The sequence below is a fragment of the Elaeis guineensis genome, chromosome 1 (genome assembly GCF_000442705.2).
Source record: "Elaeis guineensis isolate ETL-2024a chromosome 1, EG11, whole genome shotgun sequence".
NCBI classification, from domain to species: Eukaryota; Viridiplantae; Streptophyta; class Magnoliopsida; order Arecales; family Arecaceae; genus Elaeis; species Elaeis guineensis.
Window position 1 is genome coordinate 120,914,295 of NC_025993.2, and position 21,668 is coordinate 120,935,962.

The following is a 21,668-nucleotide window of genomic DNA, read 5'->3' on the forward strand; positions in this document are numbered from 1 at the left end:
TCTCAAGTTTAATTAGTTTCATACATCTAATTTAGTTGCATAGAATTCCTTGTTTGAAATTGGTTGTGCATATTTATCTCAAATCAATTTAAAGATAATACCTATTAACAAGATAAAGTAGATATTTCATCATCCTTCTTTAGCTCAAAAATAATCAACCAGCATCCTGCATTAACCTAAGCCTCTAAATTAAAATTAGCTAGACATCAAACCTTAAGGAACTTAAGCTCATAGGATAAGTGACCTCAAAAATTGAATCGGATCGAGCCTAGTTGATCAGTTGGTGCTTAGAAAAGTGGTTCAGGGACTACGTCCCGAAGAAAGGTGGTTATTTAATTGATTTAGTTTGCTGATCTAGCCAACTTAGTTGGTGTCTAAGAAAAGTAACGGGGAACCTCCACCAACTTTACATTTACCTGACTAGTTGGTTGGTTAGGTTCACACATGGAGTGCTTAATGGTGCACTTGGAACAGTTAGGAGCTATCTAAATTTAGGATAACCTCAGGATAGAGAGTCCATTTTGTACTAACTTGATTGCAGTTAACATCTAATCATAATTAATTCTTCTCATTTATTGTCTCTAGGTCTAGGACTCTCTTAGGGTTCTCATCTTTAGAACTCCTCTCTTTCTTCCTCTTCTCTTCTTCTTTCTCTCTCCCTTTTCTTTTAAAAAAAAATCTGAACCATACACATTAGGGTTTGCACTGGTACATGCACGATGAGATCTTATTTTTTTGACTTAGTTGAATCCAATTCTAAAATTGAATGACTAATCCATATTAAACTTGACAATCAAATGGCTAGAAATCTTGAAGAACTATCTAACTAGATGAAAAAATACTTTATTCCTTCCACCTACAACCCATCGATTTGTATCCACTAATCTTATATTCCTACAAGCCATTATGAGATCAAGTCGACCATAATCCAGATGCTCCTATCTTTCTATGAGAATATCAATGAAGATCCTTACAAGCATCTAGATGAGTTCTTAAAAATTTGTTCCATAGTGAAGATCGAAAATTTTGCTGATGACGCACTTATACTGACCTTATTCCCTTTTTTCACTAAAGGACAAAGCCAAACACTGGCTTGGCACAATAGGGAGACCAATCCGAACTTGGGCTGGGCTGGAATGCAATATGAGTTTCTTAAAAAATTCTATCCTAAAAGTTAAACCAACACCATGAGGTAAGCTATCACTGGATTTGCTCAATTTCTAGAAGAATAAATTCACGAGTCATGGGAGAGACTTAAAGTATTTCTTAGAAAATACCCACACCATAGTCAATCTAAGTGGTAAATTATTCAAGCTTTCTATGAGAGTTTAGGAGATCAATATAGATAGATGGTGGATGCATCTTGTGGTGGTGCATTTATAGGCAAGAGTGAAGATGAAGCCTATACCTTGTTTGAAATTTTGAGTGAAAACCCAATTAATCATGCTTCATTATCTTCCTATGAAAGGTCGATTCCTCATCAAAAGTGGGTAGAAATTGATAAGATCAAACATTTAGACTCTAGTTCTAAGACTGACTTGAATCTGATAGCTCAGAAGTTAGATAAAGTCGATCTTCTTTTTCAAAAGTTAGATCAAGTCCTAGATCTAGGTCAACAATCTCCTACACAATACACATCACCGTCTAATTATCAAAAAATTTGTTCTATCTGTACTAGCCCAATCCATCATATGAGTGAATGTCCCACAGCTGCATAGTTTTCACTTTTCATCCAAGAACAAGTCCAAGGTGTATAAGACTACTTCAAGCCGGTTAATGATCCATTCTCGAATACATATAACCCAAGTTGGAGGAACCACTCCATTTTTTCTTGGAAACCCCAACAAACTCAAGTGCAGATCTAAATTTTGTCAGTGCAAAACTTTCAAAATAGACCCCAATACTAGAATTATACCTATAATAGATATCAGACTAATCAACCTACTCAGCCATCATACCCACCTTCTTAACAGACCAATCTAGCTGGCGATAAGTTTAGTCAGCTTCAACAACTAATTATGATCCAACAGCAATCCATCGTCAGGCTAGAAGCATAAATAGGACAATTAGCTAAGTCTACCATGAGGAGCAACCAGGTCAATTGTCGAGCTAATCAATAGCGAATCCCAGAAATAATCCACCCAACGTCCACCAACCACCTGGACCTAGTCATCAATCTAATGTCCCATCTAAGAATCTCCGATTTGAGAATGCCAAAGCAAATTCTGAGCTTAGAAGTAATAGGATTCTTAAGAACCCATACCAAGACTAGATGAGAGAGGCTAGTACTGATGCTAGCCAAAATGTGACTTAGAAGAAGAGGTTAGTACTAAGACTAACCACATAGAAGAACTTGAGGCCGAAACTCATACTGATACTGCTTCCAATTTGAGTGAGAGAGATAAAGAAAATAAAAAAGCAGATGAGTTACCCAAAATATATAAAACTAGAGTTCCATTTCCTTCAACCCTAGAAGCCGATTCTTTTTGCAAAAAGCAAGGAGTATGCAACAAGGAGCTAATGAAATTGTTTAAGCAAGTTCATATTAATCTATCCCTCCTCGATGCGATCTAGCACGTTCCAGCTTATATTAAACTTCTCAAGAAACTTTATAGCCAAAAGTGTGAGTCACGAACCATAAAGAGAATTATGCTGTCTAAGGATATAAGTGCAATCCTGTTGAACCCATTGCCTCAGAAAATGAAAGACCCTAATACTCCTTTGATTTCATGTATTATAAGAGGCATCACCTTTGACCGAGCCCTGTTAGATTTAGAAGTTAATGTGAACCTACTTTCAATCTTAGTCTATGAAAAATTTAGGATAGGAGAACTCAAACCCATATCGGTTATTTTACAACTAGCTGATAGATTTGTAAAGATACCACATATCTGATTGAAGATGTCTTATTTAAAATAAACAAATATTATTTTCTAGTAGACTTCCTCATACTTGATATGGAACCATCTCAAGAATTGAATCAAAATCCCATAATTCTATGTCGTCTATTCTTAGCCACTGTTAATGCTAATATTAATTGTAAAACAGGAGTCATGAACATTTCTTTTGGAGATCAAAAGGTGAGAATCAATATTTTCTATGCCTCGAAGTATGCTTAAAAGGAGGAAAGCCGTTCTAATCTGATAGATGAGATAGTTGAGTCCGATTCCTCCTTAGATTTGATGAAAGATGATTTTCTGGATGAGTCCATTGAAGAGACCCAAGTCCAGGAGGTGAATGCCCTACTCAATTTACCTCACCCACCTCAACCACTGTCTTGGTCGATGAGAACTGAATCCTTACTTGAGCTAGAAATTGAACCATTATGTCATTCGATTCCGACCCCACCAAAACTTGAATTGAAACCTTTGCCTAAATTCCTTAAGTATGTGTTTCTAGAACTTGAAAAAATCCTGCCAGTAATCATTACTTCTGACCTAACCCTTAAGTATATATGTATAGGATCATATGACATACTTCCAGTAATCAGTACGTCGAATCTGACTCCTAATACAGAAATCCAATTTAGGAGCATTTTAAAAAAATATATAGAAACAATTCTCGATAAACAAGAAACTGAAAATGAGATCGCAAACCATCTTCCGAAAATCGATAATAATGAAAGAATGAAATTTATCAATAATAGGATTGTAAACTACTTTCTAAAAATTGACGACCAAATAATGGAATTTATCAATGATGGAGTTACAAGCTATCTTTCTAAATTTAAATGTGAAAGACTGCTGAAATTTTTCAATCCAGTATTTGATTCTAGATAGATGAGAGAATCGACATAATCTAACTGAAGACTTTAAATTTAGCGCTTGTTGGGACACAATCCAATTTTTATATTTATTTTTTTTTTATTTTTAGTTTATTTTTTTTTTTTAATTTAAGATTAAATTGAAGAGAAAACTAATTTTAAAAAAATTTCGAGTGAAATCATAAAGGCCTAACTGAACCAAATACACATCTGGGTCAGATGACATCTCTCTTTTTCTTTCTCTTTATCTGTCATACTTTATTTTCCTACTCCATTGAGAATAATCATTACAATAAATAATACAATTAATAATAAAAAAAGTCATCACAAAAAGACTATTTGATTGCTAAAAACTTTTAACAACCAAAAATCATGACCGGTAATTTGGTCATGGAAGCCCCACCGACAATTATCTTTGACAATCGATTTTGTGTTTGCTTGGAAAATATGGATGTAAGGCGACCAAATCAGATGGAGTTGGAAAAAATGAAGTCCTTCAACGATGAATTATTTGATTGTAAAATGGTCAAATTTTTGTCGCAAAAAGATGATATTGATTGACAAAGACTTAACAACTGTTGCATATGACAATTCATCCACCATCGAAATAGTTGGTTGCAAAAAATCTTATCATTGCCAACCATTTGTTTTGATCATGAAACATTGAGAAAAATTGAATGCCTGTTGTATGAAACAAGTCATTCGCCACCAAAATAATTAATTACAAAAAATCTTATCATTACCAACCAGCTACCAACTATTTTGGTCACGAAAAGTTTAGTATAACATGCACAACCAATTACTTTGGTCGGCATTGAACTGTGGTGATTATTATGAAAACCATTACCAACCAGCTTTTTGGTTGAAAAAAAGCAAAGAATTTTAACAACCAACTTTTTGATCGGAAAAAGTTTTTTTTTTTTTTTGCCAGCATATATATTAGATATCTTTGCATGTTCCTGGTGTACCTATTTAATCTCTCTACATATTCTTGGTATCACATAATATTCAAACATATATTTCCACTGATATATCATCTCTTTGTAACTAAGAATCCACAAAATCAATCAAACTTGACATATTGCAAGTGAAGAACATCAAAATACTTCTAATTGTAAATATAAATTTATCAATACATACAATAATCCCTAACATAGATATATATTGTCCAAACTATCAGGAAATTGCTGACATCAAAAAATACAAACACTGATTCTTCAAAAGATCAAACATATGCCCAAATACGTAACAAAATGGTCGAATAGCATGAGCTGGATCTGGCAAAATTTCAACTTCAGTTGATGTTGTTAGTCAGTAACCTGCGAGACCCAAAATCAGCAACCTGTATGACAAGTACACAAATATTATAAGAAACTTAAAGACACATAATCTCTGCAGAAGTTAACTTATACTCTTACCTTCAAATTAAAAATAAAAGACCAACATGAACAACCTGTTTTCAGGACACGAGTATTTGTACAAATAGTAATTGAGAATGATATATAATACTGATTGCCATCTCTAGCGGTGCAAGGTTGTAGAAAAATAGCTCTAACAATATCCATCATATTGAGAAACTCACCACAAGAATTCAGAAGTCCACCTAAATAGGACATAATATTCAACCCTGATGAACACAAAATCAAATTTGGGCCACTGATCATAGATCAGGTAATCCAGAGTTCTGGTATATGCATGACCTTATGGCCCCCTCCAAAAACAGGGCAGCCCCACAGACAGACAGATGGCAACAATTGCAAATGCAAGTTCAGATGCCTTGGAACCAAAATATGTGCAGAAACTCAGGATGCACACAATTACAAAAATAATGATTTGGGATCTTTTCTTTTCTTTTTAAATATCACAAGATAAGATTATAGATAAATATGCGTTTGACAGTCAAACAAAATTTCATAAAATCCTCAAATCATAAAATTACAAATTTCTTCTCTGCACAGAATTTTTAGAGCTAGACAAAGGCTCATATATGAGTGGCAGATTTCTATATTATTACAGAAGATAACTAGAATGGTGAACAGTAGACATAAGCAGGAGCGAAGTGTCCAATGGTCCACCTTTACATAGAAAGAGGTTTACCATTATGGAAAAATATGCACAACATGTGAGCACTTTGGGGAAGGATCGGAAGATAGGCATGCTTAATGATAGAAGTCAAAGCACTCTAAGAGAGCTACAAGTTATTTCTAAATATTTTTTTCCTCTTCTCAATTAACAATTACTAATCAGCAGCATATAAGTAATTTCAGTGAATGAATGGAAATATTGACACATAGGGCGTGGCCGTAAAATGAAAATCAACCATACAAAGAGACATTAAAATAATAGAAAACACTAGAACCAATTGATGCTAGAAAAGATGCATAACTTACAAATCCAAGGCCTACATGTAAGAAATCAATTTTGATCAACACCTGCACATACTTTTCTGCAATAGAATGATGCTGAATGCAAGTTTCCTATTGTTGGAATCATCATAAGGACTTTTGAAACCATCACTTTTTAAACTGATTCCATAGATCTCTTCCATCATTGTATTCGCTTAATGCATTAAGAAAAGGCTCATTGTAGTTCTCAATCTGCACATCAAGTGCAAAAATAAAATTCCAAACCAGTAACTGATAGAAACATATTATATGCATAATTCCTATAAATCCTCATTTCCAGGTCACGATCTGCATGAATGGCCCACTATAGCATTTTATGAAATTAAGTGGAACCTTGTCCTCCGTTGGCCTAATATGTGGTCCAAGCCCAGCATCCCAAAGTCATAATGGAAGGCCTAACTTTGTGGTACCTGGATAGTTTATAGAATTTATAAAAACTGGATTGGTCTTAGCTTAAAACTAGCTAAGCAAACCTCAGAATGTTACGCAACTTTGGTCGCTAGACCAGTTTATGAACACATAGCATTGCCTGAGCTGATAATCATGCTGCAGCTGTACCAAGGTAGTCCTTAGTATGTCTAATTATGGCTCTTAATGTCACTAATGCAAGGCCCCAACAGACCATGATTCACCTGACTGAACCTTTACAAAAGCCAGCAATACGAGAACATCAAAAGAAAGGAGTTTCAATACCTCTTCATTATTTTTTTTTTTTTTAAATCATCACAAACTTGAAGAATATGATTCTCTCAATGCTTCCCAATTTCAACCCCTTTTGCCATGCCTCTTTAACCATTAAAGACCCCAAAAAATGTGCCATCCAGCAAAGACTTTAGAATGAACATTTCGTAGGACACTCTTTCCCAGCTTTCCAAGTAACTTTTGTGTTTTAGAATGAAATGCAAGAGAAATTTCTACTAAATCATCCATTTAACAAATAAATTTCTCGTTTAAAAAATCATGTGGTGTAACAGTCCACCAGATGAACAACAGTAGAACAAACAGGGCAGATGAATATGGCTAATTACCCTGGAAAACAAAGGACAGTCCTATAAAATATCAGCAAAAAAGAATTTGAAAGTAACCTATTTATAATTGCTGGCCGCTTCTAAAGTTTGCCCAACATGGAACATATTTGAACATTGCAAAATTTTGAAGATATCAAAAAATATAAAATTTTTAAAGAAAATGGTGAACTTGTACTTACCTCTAGCCTTTCTGCTGAGACTCAGACACACCAATCTTGAAATTCTTGGTTCTGGTAACAAAGAAATGCAATTAGCATATGAAGACTGTGAAATAATGTATTAGCATTATGTTGCATTATGTTACATATATGCAGCTAACTACTAAATCTAATGCTATAATTAAAATTACCATAATTGTCTGGAGCTAGATTGACCCTATGCAGCAAGTAACATCTCAATCAGACATCCTTGCTGATCCAACCTTTCTCTGAGCTCATTTACATCCTCTTTCAACTGATAGTTTTCCAATCGAGATTCTTTTAGTTGTTCCTCAAGTTGGTTTACCTTGAACTTTGAACTTGAGGCTTAGTGTGGCTTCGGTCCATGCCCAAGTCCACAAATGTATCCAGAGCACACTCTCAAAACTTTATTACAAATCCCATCGACAGTCATCGAGTTTCCTTCAGCTTCAGATTCAGCCAATAACCTTTGCATTTCATTCTAATACATAAAAGTCGTTATGTGATTAAAAAGTGTACAACCAGCAAAAATATAATATCTCATAGCATAGACATTTGTATAATAAATAAAAATAAATATGTTGACTTACATAACATTCCTCTGCATGTGCATTTGCCCATGCACCGGCTGAATTACAATATGTGCGCTTGAACAACATAATTCTATTGCACTCTTCCCCACTAAGCTCTTTTTGTGACTAATATTGTACCAAAATAAATAAATATTCGAAAAAAGTAAACTATGATCAATAATATAATAGTTATAATATACTCTCTTACAATTTCATGCCACATTGCTACAAATGACATAGATCCTGTTTTATGTGACATCTTTGCCTTTGCTCGATTTGCGGCATTGATTGAACATCGTTCCTTGAGAAAAATAGAACACCAACATCTTTGAAACATTAGTAACTACTTTTTTCATTGATGCAACATCTTTTTTATATAGACTAATAAAAATAAAAAATCAACTTTTATTACTAGATAGTAAATGGGTATAAGATGATAGAACCTGTGTATGAGGATTAGACCAATAATCACATAGGTCATCCCTATTCTCTTGAGAAATATTGGCAGGCTTATTTCGCTTTGCTTCCGCATCAAAGCTAAATTTCAAATAATGCTTTCGTAATCTTGATCACACATCCTTCCCACATGCTTATAACCTTCGAAGTACACATTTTGATACTTCAGCATCCTCTCTCAAATTTTGAATTTCCAATTTACTCTAAAAATTACATTAAAAAAAAATTATTGTTAAAAGCACTATCATTCTATGTGCATGCAGTAACCTTCATCTATAAGAAATGAACAACTTGTAAAGCCATTGGCTCCTACATGGCAACCTGAGAAGACTCCAATGTCTTCACACTCTTTACCCATACATGGACATCTAACCTCACACTCTTCACCTATATGATCAGCTACGAATTCCATAAAGGCTTGAACTCCCTTAACATAGTGTTCAGTCCACTTTTGTGCAGTCATCCAACTCTTATCCATCATGCAAAAGTATGTAGCACACAAGATAAAAATAGCACCTGAGTTCTCTTTATACAACTCTTCACTTTTTGTGTTGGTTCCAATCTAAGATTAAAAACCATCCATAAAAAATCGTTTCTTTATTAAAGCAACTTTTGAATTAAACAAACTGTCAAAGTAAAGAGGCTCCAATAAGACATACATCAAAGTTTATCCAAGTATAAGGGGAGTAAAGGCAAAGAGTGAAGCTGACATTGGTAAAACCAACAAAAGTCTAAAATTTACTCAAAACAAAAAATGTATCTCCAATATACTCAAAAATATTGATAATATAATTAAAAATTAACCAACAAATAGATTGAAAGAAAGTAAAGAACTAGAAAAAGATTTGCACATTTCTGTCTTATATCATTTGCTTTTACAAATGGTTTAATCCTTGAAGTACCATAGTTGTTTGCTTTTAGAAATATATATTTCATAAGAAATAGGTCATGTCAGTCAACACGACACTAACATTCTGGACCAAACATCAACAAATGGCATGTATACATAAATATAAGGAACACACATCTTGTTCCACTAAAATCCAGGGTCTAATATAGATCCTCTAAAATAAGAAAGACACTAAGGATATAGATAAATAGAATGATGGTGGACCACAATGACATGACCATCCATAGGTCATGTTACCAACATTTGAGATAGGCATGTTCTAGCTCCTGATATTCTTGTAAGGTGTTAGGCAATAAGTAACCGTTTGTTAAAAAGAAAATATTAAGTACTGGGTGCATCATGAAAGGCAAGGGAGTATCTATGAGGGACTAAAATTCTGAGGATTTTTAGATGCCTGAAAAAATCATTATGAAGCAATGCCCACCATAAATTTCATTCACTTCTATCTTCAAACTGAGAAAATACCACTTTTTTCATTATCATAGTAACTTTCAAGTCTTGTACCCTGTACAATAATTAGTTTCAAATTACATTGTTTTCCTATTGAAGGCCAAGTATACACAATCCTGTATAGATATGAACCTAATTTAGATTTGATACATGTTTCAAAGGAATAGGTCTGAACAGAATGATACACGGTTCAGATCTGAGAATTCAGACGAACATTTATTAGAGAATCTATTACTACTAAAACATGGCATGAATCAGTTTCAATGCCTTCATGAAACCTGAGCAGACCAAGTTTAAACTCACAGACCATAATTGTTCATTTATTTACAGATAGCAACAGGAAGTGATACTCAAATTGACAAAAGGGCAGTTCATGCAATGCAAAAGATCGAATGAGCTTACCTACTATCAAACACCCAAAAATGCTTGGTAGTGGGACTGCCAATACTCCTTGGTCGGATGAACACATTCCACTCTTTCAGACCGAAGTCACTCCTCCTAGTAATCAGGATAGCTGTTTGAGGACATGCAGTGAAAAAAACATTCTTTACCACTAAAGACAATGTGACATAGAGCACTTTAATAAAACTATACCTCCAGCACTTTAATAAAACTATACCTTCAGCTTAACAAGATGTTTAGTTCAAGAGTTACAATTATCCCTAATTGAGGACCTAGATGTTATCAAACTTTAAATTCTCTAAACCTATTAGTTCTTTATAACTAACTCAGAAAAAACATCAACAAATAAAGAAGAAGATCGAACCCAAATCCAGCCAAAAAACACATTAAGATCAAACAGAATAAACAAAGCATATGTGAGAGATTGGACTCACAAAAAATCAAACCGACAAAACGGGTATGCATTAGGAATTGTGTATTTATTTTATCTACATTGGTACTTTCTGATCAACCCAAGAAAGAAAAACCAAATCAAGGAGAGAAATGAAAGCAAGCTCGAGTTTTTCAGTAACAAGCAAACCAAATCAACAAAAATCCTTCTTGGGTTTGGATACTGCTCATTTAATTAGCTCCAAAGATTCATCTAAAAGCTCAACAAATACATAAAACTACAAGGAAATAAAGAAAATGAAAATGAAAAAAAAATTAGGATCGAAATCTTTGTGATATTATGGAGGAAATTAAACCAACCGACCACACATTGAGCTTCTAACGGGGTCATTCATGAGAGAAAAATAGAAGACGCTTCCACAGAATGCACTCACCGGGAGAAGACGCAGCCACAGTTGCAGGACTGTAGATCTTTTAGCAGGCCTTGTAGTCGGACTAGATGGCGTAGGCCTTGGAGTAGCGGGCGCAAACCTACTACTTGTGGCTGGCGAGGTTGTCGAGGGCAGTGGGATGGACGATGAGGTCGTGGGATGGACGCCGACGAGTAGCAGAGATGCTTCTTGACGCCGACGAGATCGCCAAGGGTAGTGGGATGGATGGAGGAGAGAGCTAGGGTGTAAGATGGAGAAAGAGAGGTAGAGGCAAGGGGGAAGGGACAGAGGGAAAGAGAGAGATGGCGAGGTCGCCGGGGGCAGTAGGATGGACGACGACGTCGTGGAATGGACGACCGCAAGGAGTAGCAGAGGTACTTCTTGACACCGACGAGATCATCGAGGGCAGTGTGATGGACGGAGGAAAGAACTAGGGCGTGAGATGGAGAAAAAGAGGCAGATGCAAGGGGGAAGGGATGGAGGGGAAGAGAGAGACAGAGTGGCAGTTGGGGCCGCTGGCTCGTGAAAAATTTCAGTGGCGCGGATGCTGCGCGCCAAGTTTGTTCCCAATTAGTGACCAACGAATGGTCAGAAAATCAAAAATTTTTGGCAACGTTGATCATTGATAAATTTAACTACCAAAATTTGATTTAGAAACAAAAATTTTTTACGATTAAAATATAATTAATCATGAATAATTTTGATAGGTTAGTGCGCCATATTTTTTTCGATCAAAATAGAAAAAATGTTTGCTAATTCTTCATCATGCATCTTAAATAATATCAATATATTTTTTATCACAAATAATTATAATTTGATCGATAAAAATTTAATTTTTTTCAATTAAATTATATTTTAATTGATAATATATTTTTTATAATAAAAATTAATTAAATTAAAAATAATAATAATAATAATAATAAATCTTCGAATAAGTTAATATTTAGCGTTTAGGCATCCGATTATATTTAAGAATTGAGTTGAATCAAGTATTTAAAAAAAAAAATGATGCACAGTCCAAAAAATTTATAAAATATTGGGAGATCGGGTATTAAGAAAATTGAATGAATAGTTAAATTTTGAACATAAATATTTTTTTCATGAATACTTCTAATTTTTCTTATCAATATCAAAAAAAATTATTTTTTATAAATTTGTGTAGGATAATTATATATTTTTTTATAAAATAAATTATTTTATAGAATAAAATAATTTTTAAAAACTTTACACTGGGTAATCGAGTGTTTTTGTCTAAACAAATATTGAGTTTCGTGTCAAAAAATATGAAGGACAAAGAAGCTTTGTTATAAAGCTAGTCTTGACTAATAGTCTATTTGATTCGAGCTAATAAGCTCAAGAGATATTTTATACCTAGTACCCTAAGTTATAAAGCTATCTATTATTTTTTTGAAAATTGCTTGATGAAATTCGAAATTCTAAGTTAAAAGGTATATAACTCTAAATTATTTTTTACTCGAGGACGAGTAAAGTTCAAGTTGAAAATATGATCAATACATTAATGCGTCATAAAAAATATTAAATTTTTTATTATTTAATTTTATTATTTAATATTTAATATTTTTTATATTTTTTTAAAAATAATTAATTATGAAGATTTAATTACAAACCAACAAGCAACGGACTTCCAACACGTATAAATAAAGTTCAAGTTCAAATTTAAACCTGTGACGTATATGACACGTAAATCACGTATATGACACGTAAAGATATATGAATGCATGGTAGAGATCCAATAGGTTAAAAAAAATTTTAAAAAAAACCTGATTTTATGGGGGACCCAACGTGTTAAAAGAAAAAGTGGACCGGTGGCTATTTGGAGGCAGCGACTTTTCGGCCTTTTAAGCGGGTTTGGAGCGGGTGATGGAGTGGATTCAAATAGGCTTCAAGCAAGCGCCTAGATCGAGCTTGGGTTTAGCTAGGTGAGCAGGGTCCGTTCAAGCATGGTTTTAAGCGGGAGTCCACATGAGGCGGATGCAGATGCAGTGATGCGCCTTGGATGTGAATTCAAAAAGTTTAACTAGGCAGGGAGTCTTGGGAGGCATAAAGAGAGGGGCAACATAGTTTAAGATTTTGGGTTGGCTTCTAAGAAAAAGAAACTTGCAAGAGAGCTTTATTTCTGCACCATCATCATGCCTACACCATCTCAAAGATCAGATCTAAAAAGGAAGAAGAAAAGGAAGCCCAGCATGCTTTGAAAAGTTTGAAGGAAGAAGGAGAGATCAACCATCTTTTCGATGAGATTGCGCCAATCGACTTCTTATAAAATTTGATATTGTGCGATGTTATCGTTAGGATACCATAATTATCAGTTTAAATATAATTTCTTAAAAAATTAAAAATATATAGAAAGTAATGAGTCGGATCGATTCTATAGAGAAGATAATGCTAATTTAAAAACATTGATTTTATAAAAAAAAATGTGAGGAAATAATTGAAATTGAAAAATAAAAATTTAAAAGTATGCAAAAAAAAAATTGATACTAACATCTATTATCTAGATCTTAACTTCTACTTGCAATAAAAGTAAAGAATAAAAATTTAAAATGTATAAAAATAATTTTTGTATTAACTAAAATTAAAATTTAATTATAAAAAAATTAAAAAAATAAATAAAATAAAATAACTGTAATAAAGATTTGAAGTCGATTGGTGCAGCCTCATCGAAAAGATGGTTGTTGAACTTTTTTTTTCTTCATACTCCTTAGAGTATGCTGGGCTTCCTCTTCTTCCTCTTTGAATTTGATTTTAGAGATGGTGTAGGTGTGGTAGAAATAATACAAGAAGCAAAGTTTCCTGCACTCTTTTTTATAGCCTTCAAAACTCTCCAAATCCTAAACGAACTCAAATTCCTAGCCTCTCGTAGCTTCAGGACTTCCTATGTTCTATTTCCGCATATCAAGCACGTCTTGCTCGCTGGCCTTATTCGGATCCGTCAACCACTGTCCACTCTCGCCTCGCATGAATGCCCACTCACCCCTGACTGTGCCCGATGTGAGCTCCTGCACCCAAACCGCTTCAAATCCTCCCACACCCAGCCGCATGAAAGAGCCCAGCACACCTTGATTTTGCCTCGTGGGTCCCCTTCATCACTCTCCTCTTCATGTGCTCCAAAAATCCCCAAGTCTACCTTCTCTTTAAAACTCATGGTTCCCCAAATCAAATCATGCTGCTGGTTTTTTTTTTTTCTTTTATCCATTGGGCCTCTGCCATATATTCATATATCTTTGCATATCATATACATAACAAATGTGAATTTAGACTCGAACTTCATCTACATATGTTAAAGAACCATTACGGATTGATTTACGATTAAATCTTCATAATTGATTATTTTTAAAAAAATATAAAAAATATCATGTTCAAAATAATATAAATTAAATATCAAAGATTTTAATATTTTTTATGATATATTTATACTTTGATCGCACTCCTCAACTTAAACTTTACTCATCCTCGAGTAAAAAAAGAATTTGGGACTAAATATCATTTAGCTTAGAGTTTCAAGTTTTCACCAGATAATTTTTAAAAAAGATCATTGATGTGCAATAGAGTGTGAGTGAGTTATGTCATTGGGGTATTAGTATTAATCAATGTGAAAGTTAAGTCAAGAATACTAAATTTTTTCTGAATTTTTTTTTCTAAATTATCCTTACCTTTATCTCTAAATCGTCTCACTTTCATATGGACAAGTGTATTGTTACTTTCGTTCTTCATTTATTAATTTTTTTTTAACATTGTACCACTATTAAGTGTTTTAACCCTTAAGCTTTCTGTTTGATTCTTGTAGCGAGTTTTCAGCCAATGACTCCCGAACTAGATGGCTCTAGGACACAGATATAAAATATCCCTCGGGCTTACTAGCTTGAGTCAAACAGACTACGAGTTAAGACTAGCTTTACAACAGAGCTTCTTTGCCCTTCATACCTTTTGATGCGAAGCTCAATGCTTGCTTAAGTAAAGAGGCCCGATTACTCAATGTGAAGTTCTTGAAAATTTTTTTTTATTGTATAAAATAATTTATTTTATGAAAAAATATATAGTTACTCTACACAAGCCTATAGAAAGTAAACTCTTCTTTCATGTTGGTAGAAAATATTAAAAGTGTTCAAGAAAAAAATATTTATGTTCTAAATTTAACTCTTTATTAGATTTTCTTAATACTTGATCTCTCGATATCTCACAAACTCTTTGGATTGTGCATCAATTTTTTTTAAAAAAAATTATTTGGTTCAACTCGATTCTTAAGCATAATCGGGTGCCTAAATGCTAAATACTAACTTATTCGAGGATTTATTAAATTTTATTATTATTATTTTCTTCCAAACATAATTGACATTGTCCTCAATGGAGTAGAAAAAATAAAGTATGACAAACAAAGAGGAAAAAAAGAGAGATATCATTCGATCCAAATGTGTACATGGTTCAGCCTGGCCTTTCTAATTCCACTCGAAGTCTTTTCAAAATTGATTCTCCCCCAACTTAGTCCTAAACTTAAAAAGAAGATAAGTAAAAAATAAAAAAAAGATTCAAATGTAAAAGCTAGGTTGCCTCCCAACAAGCGTTAAGTTTAAAGTCTTCAGCCAGATTATATCGATTCTCTTATCTACCCAGAATCAAATACTGGATTAAAAAATTTCAGTAATCTTTCACACCCAAATTTAGAAAGATAGCTTGCAACTCCATTAATAAAATTTTATTACTCGATCATCAATTTCTAGAAAGTAGTTTACAACCCTATTATTGATAAATTTTATTCTTTTATTATTATCAATTTTCGAAAGATGGTTTGCAACCTTATTTTTAGTTTCTTGTTTATCAAGAATTATTTTTATATATTCTTCTAAAATGCTTCTAAATTAGATTTCTGGATTAGGAATTAGATCCGATGCACTAATTACTAGGAGCATGTCATATGGTCCTATACATACATACTCAGAGATTAGGTCAGAAGCAATGATTACTGACAGAAGTTTTTCAAATCCTAGAAATACATATTTAAGTAATTCAGATAAAGATTTTAGTTCAAGTTGTGGTGGGACTTGAATTGAAGGACGTAATGGTTCAGTTTCTAGCTTAGATAAGGGCTCAATTCTTACTGACTAAGGCAATGGGTGAGGTGGGTGAGGTGAATCAAGCAGGGCATTCACCTCCTGGATTTGGATTTCTTTAATGAGCTTATCCAGAAGATCATCTTTCATCAAATCTAAAGAGAAATCAGACTCAACTATCTCATTTATCAGATCAGAATAGCTTTCCTCCTTTTGAACATATTTTGAGGCATTAAAAATATTGATTCTCACCTTTTGATCTCCAAAAGAAATATCCATAGCTCCTGTTTTACAATTGATGTTAGCATTGAGAGTTGCTAGGAATGGACAACCTAGAATTATGGGATTCTGATTCAGCTATTAGGATGGTTCCATATCAAGTATGAAGAAGTCTACTGAAAAATAATATTTGTTTACTCTAACTAGAACATCCTCAATCAGACCATGTGGCGTCTTTACAAATCTATTAGCTAGTTGCAGAATAACCACCATGGATTTTAGTTCTTCTATCTTAAATTTTTTATAGACCGAGATTGGAAGTAGGTTTACACTAGCTCCTAAATCTAACAAGACTTGGTCAAAGGTAATATCTCCTATAACACATGAAATCAAAGGAGCATCGAGGTCTTTTATTTTGTGAGGCAATGGGTTCAATAGGACTGCACTTATATTCTCAAATAGTACAATTCTTTTTGTGGTTCATGACTCACGCTTCTGAATGCAAAATTTTTTAAAAAATTTAGTGTAAGCCAGAACATGCTGAATCGTATCAAGGAAGGATTGATTAATATGAACTTACTCAAACAATTTTATTAGCTCCTCATTGCATGCTCCTTACTTTTTTGAGAAGAACCAGCTTCTAGGACTGACAGAAATGGGACTCTAGATTTATATTTCTGAAATAACTCATCTGCTCTCTTCTTCTCTTTATCTCTCTCACTTAGATTGGAACCAATATCAGTATCAGTTTCGGGCTTACGTTCTTCTATGTGGTTAGTCTCAGTACTAACTTCTTTTTCTAAGTTCATATTTTGGCTAGCATTAGTACTAGCCTCTCTCAATTAGTCTTGGTATGGATCCTTAAGAATCTTACCTCTTCTAAGTGTCGGATTTGTGTCCTAGAAGTTAATTGTTGGCTGACACATTATGTAATTCTTGGGCCTATACTTGTACTTATAATTTTTATTATCAATAAAGAGCTTTTTCTTTTCAATCATATTTATGTGTTTATGATTTATCCTAGAAATTAACAAAGATAATTTTTGTATATTCTTAAAGAATTAAGAATTTGAGATATATATTAATTGGTGGTTAATTTTTAAATGCTCCTGATCAATGGATCATCATGGAGGATAATGATCAATTCATTTGAGATCGGTGCACAGTTCACCTCCCTTGTGGGCAGATGAGTCTCGAGTCTGCGATGTAGAGACACTGGGATGAAGCTACAGGTGGTTGTTAGAGAATAACTTGCACTGAGCATGACCAACACGAGAACCATATGGATGTCTACTCACTCGTCAGTAGTCTTTTCGATGCTGCAGTGATGTGAGTGATCCTTTGACCTACGGTGTCATTGGCTATTCGTAGTGAGACTACTCGGTTTGACTGCATATTTTCTTGATCTCTAGCCATTCGGGTCATTACTGTGTATGTTAGCTTTAGTAAGTTCAGGTTCGCTGTTTGGAGTAGGATGCACCTAGATGGGATCTATCGATCTTGATAGAAAAGGAGAAGTCCTATACGATTTATGAGATTAAATTTAGAAAGTCTTTGGCCAAAGCAAGTGTGAATACTGAAAAAAAAATTTTACAGGCTTCACAAATGAACTCAAGTTAAGCCAATCTAGCATATGACTGACGATGGGGTCTGACGAGCTTTCCATGATCTTCGTCAAATCGAGATTCACGATACAAAGACTGAATCATATGATAACTATATCTAAGAGTTCGTACTTTTATTCTACTAAATTATCACTATATACTGCTAGATATCAGTGGTGGATTGTGAGACTTATCGGACGTCATCTTGATGATCGATGACCCTCGAATGATAGAATTGAACATATTCCAATCCATCGAAAAAAATTTCGATGATATTGTGATAGAGATCATAATATATCTCATTACCAGATAGAATGAAACCTATGGGATCATATATTAAGAGATTTAATCTCGAATTTATCAATTGGACTTATGAAGTTTTAATTGGGTTAGGATTTATTGAAATCCTATTAAGTTTATAAGAACCATACTAGTACACGATTAAACCTAATTCTTCTTGGAACTTTGATTTGATCAAGTCCATAGCCTTGAATCTAATCTAAATTTATTTGAGTTTAATTGGATACTTAATTGTGAGCCCAAGAAGATTTGATTAAGTTAATTAGTTGGCATAATTATCCTAACATTATCTTTTTTTTATCTCCTAATTATCTCTAAGTATGCATGTGAAATAGATAAAAGAATATATGACGCATCTTTTTCTTTTTCAAAATTATTAGGCACCATATCCTAAAGGAGCCCACCCTCTCTTATGTATCATGGCATGGAGGAGAGAGAGTGGGGTCCATGCCCCATCTCTTTTGGCTAGAGATCCCTTTGTGGGGCATCAAGAGTTGGCGCCCCAACCACCTGACATATATTCCATGGATGTCTATTATACATACTTAAAAGAGTTGATTAATTATTATTTATATCTGATTTTATTTGGCATAAATCAGATTTAAAAGATAAAAATTTTTTATGAGATAAGAATCTACCTTTTTAAGTTGATAGGATTCCTAATATGTGTCAGGGTTTGTGTCTATTTAAAGGGAGGCTTTCTAGGATTTTAAGATTGATTGATTTTTTATCAAAAAAAAAATTTCTCTCCCTCTCTACACCTCCTCTTCTTCTTTTTCTTCCTTTCCATGCCCAAAAATTGGGTGCATTCCTTCCACACGCCAAGAAGCAAGGGTAGCTAATTTAGAGATTGAAGATCGAGGAGAAAAAGAAAAGGCTGCAGATCAAAGGAGTTAGTTTCATAGTTGAGATCAAAGGAGTTGATCAAAATCTTCAAGGTCAAGGTTCTTCTTAGAAAAAAAAATCTTATACGAAAAGAAAAGTTCGAGATCGATCCCAGTGGATACCTGTAGAGGTCGGATAAGGGTGCGGCTCAACCTTCTACGAATCTGAGATCATCGAAAGTAGTGAATTTCTACCCGCATAAAGATGATGAGATCTGATCTCATAAATTTTTTTTAAATTTTATATTGATAATATATTCTTTTTTTGGACTTGGGTAGGTTTAGATCTGGTATTCAGCTTGTGAGGTTAAAGGGTCTAACCCGTTTTGTTTTTCGTTGCTTGTTTTCAAAATTTTGAAATCTACACATGCTGTCTACCCGATTTTCTAATAGTGATATCAGAATCACAGATTTTGAAAACACATATGATCTAATTTTTAGATTAGATCTAAAAATTTTAATGATTTAAAATTAATTTTATGCTGATCTAAGATTATCCTGGTATAAGGTTCACCCCCTATACTGCAAAAGTTGTTCTAGCACAAGATTGATCTATTTTAAAAATTATTTTTAAAATAATTAAATTAAATTTTTTAGATTTAAAAATTAATATATGTGATATGTTTAATTTATATTTAGATTTAAAATTTGAATGATTAAAAGTTCACATCAAACTAATATAAGGTTGTCCTGATATAGGGTTTACCCCCTATATTGTAAAGATTGTCCTAGTTTGATGTGAATTAATTTTTGAAAAGATATTTTTAAAATATTTTAATTATTATTTTAGATCTCATTTTCTATATATTTGATATGTGTAAATTTAGTTTTAGATCTGAAATTAATATATTTATGATGCATATTTAATTTAGATCTGAAACTACATATATTCGATATATGAAACTAAGTTTAGATCTGAAACAATTTCAAGATCATAAGCTATTAATTGCATGCAATGAAACATAATCTAAAAAATTATTTTTAGATCTGAAATTATGTTGTTGCATGTGGGTATGGGTTAAACAAATTAGGTCTAAGTGCACAAACTACAATTAGGATCTAATTGATTAGATCAGGCTAGAACCTATCTTTAATTTTGAGCAGTTGATTGAACCTAATCGATGGATGATTAAGATTAGATCAAAGGGGCTCAAAGTTGACTTTAGTTGTAGTTGATCACATCGATTCATATTTTGATGTAAATTGATTGACTTAAGATCAAATTTGGCTCAGTGGTTTAGGCCCATCTCAATAGGTTAATCTAATTAATTCTAATCGATCAATTTGGTGTCTAAGGTGAGTATTTAGATGGTGATTATTTAATTGGTTCTGTTATCTGATCTGATCAATTTTAATTGATGTCTAAAGAAAGCAATGGAGGGACCCCCATACATCTTAACTTATCTGGCCATCTTGGGAGATTCAGTTTCGTGTTAAATTACTTGTTGACTCGAGTTCACCCATGCCAACTAGGATGGTTAGACATATTGATGTGCTAACCTAATTTAATTAGTCGAATATCAGATATGCTAATTTAGAAAAGACCTAAATCTAAATTTTTTTATTAAATATTAAGTCTAGAGGTCTTCCATCGTTGTAGAGATATAGGTATTTTCGTGGTGTTGATCGTTCTCGACTGGTTACAGTGGTTTGGTTGCATCGGAAAGATCAACCACTCTATTGACGTTTGAATCCCGAGATAGAGATGGGGTTGGGCCCAATAACTGTTAGGTGAGGGTCCCAATGACGGCTTTGCACCCGCTGGTTAACGATGGGTCTGACTTAATTAAGGATTGTGTCAATAATTGTTAGGTGAGGCCATAGGACTGAGAGATCAAGCCCACTGCATCTTGCTTAGTGAAGTAATGGACAAAGTGTTGTCCGCTCATCGGTCTGTACTCATCAATAACTATTAGGTAAGGTATGTATAGATTAATAGGACTATAGTATCCACTTGAAATCGATCGCATATAAGTTTTCGTTTCTCCACCCGAGGAGTGTGAGAGATTCGAGAAAATAGTGAGAGCCTTTATTTATTTTTAAAATTTCTAAAATAAATAATATTATAAGTAACTAGAAACTGTTCTCTCTGTAGATAATCATGTCGAGTTCAAACTCATTAGCCTGAATCCTTGATACAAATAGATTGATCAGCACCAATTACAATGACTGGCTCCAACATTTGAGAATTGTTCTCAATTCCAGAAAACTTACCCATATCCTCAATCAGGAAGCACCTGCGTTACCTGCTCACCCATTCGCTGATCAATGAGCTGCACTTGAGAAGTGGATGGACGAAGATAACAAGGCAAAGTGCTACATCTTAACGTCCATATCCAATGATCTTCCACAGCAGCATGAAGATATGAGGATTGCCAGAGAGATGCTGGTTCACCTGCAAGAGTTGTATGGTGAACAGAGTCGCACAACTTATTTTGAGGTCTTTCGAAGACTTTTCAGAGTGAAGATGCATGATGGGCAGGCCATCAATGATTATTGTTTGATAATGATCAAGAATATAGAGGAGCTTCAGAAGCTCGGTATGAATATAGACAAGAAACTGCAGGTGGATCTGATCCTCCAGTCTCTTTCTGACTCATATGGGC

General features: G+C 33.7%; 1 long non-coding RNA gene across 3 annotated transcripts; it reads right to left on the reverse strand.

Annotated features, from left to right (window-relative positions):
* Positions 1–4,865: 4,865 nt before the first annotated feature.
* LOC105038838 (uncharacterized) lies at positions 4,866–11,512 on the reverse strand. Of its 3 annotated transcripts, XR_012143039.1 has the most exons (7): positions 10,990–11,510; positions 10,166–10,277; positions 8,391–8,544; positions 7,966–8,248; positions 7,546–7,856; positions 7,376–7,426; positions 4,869–5,105 (listed from the first exon to the last, which is right to left on the reverse strand). It is a non-coding gene; the product is annotated as an uncharacterized lncRNA (long non-coding RNA). The 3 variants fall into 3 exon arrangements; XR_012143042.1 differs by having other exon boundaries at positions 4,866–5,105; positions 7,546–8,248; positions 10,166–10,261; positions 10,990–11,512; XR_012143038.1 differs by having other exon boundaries at positions 4,867–5,105; positions 7,546–8,248; positions 10,990–11,512.
* Between the last annotated feature and the right edge of the window lie 10,156 nt (positions 11,513–21,668).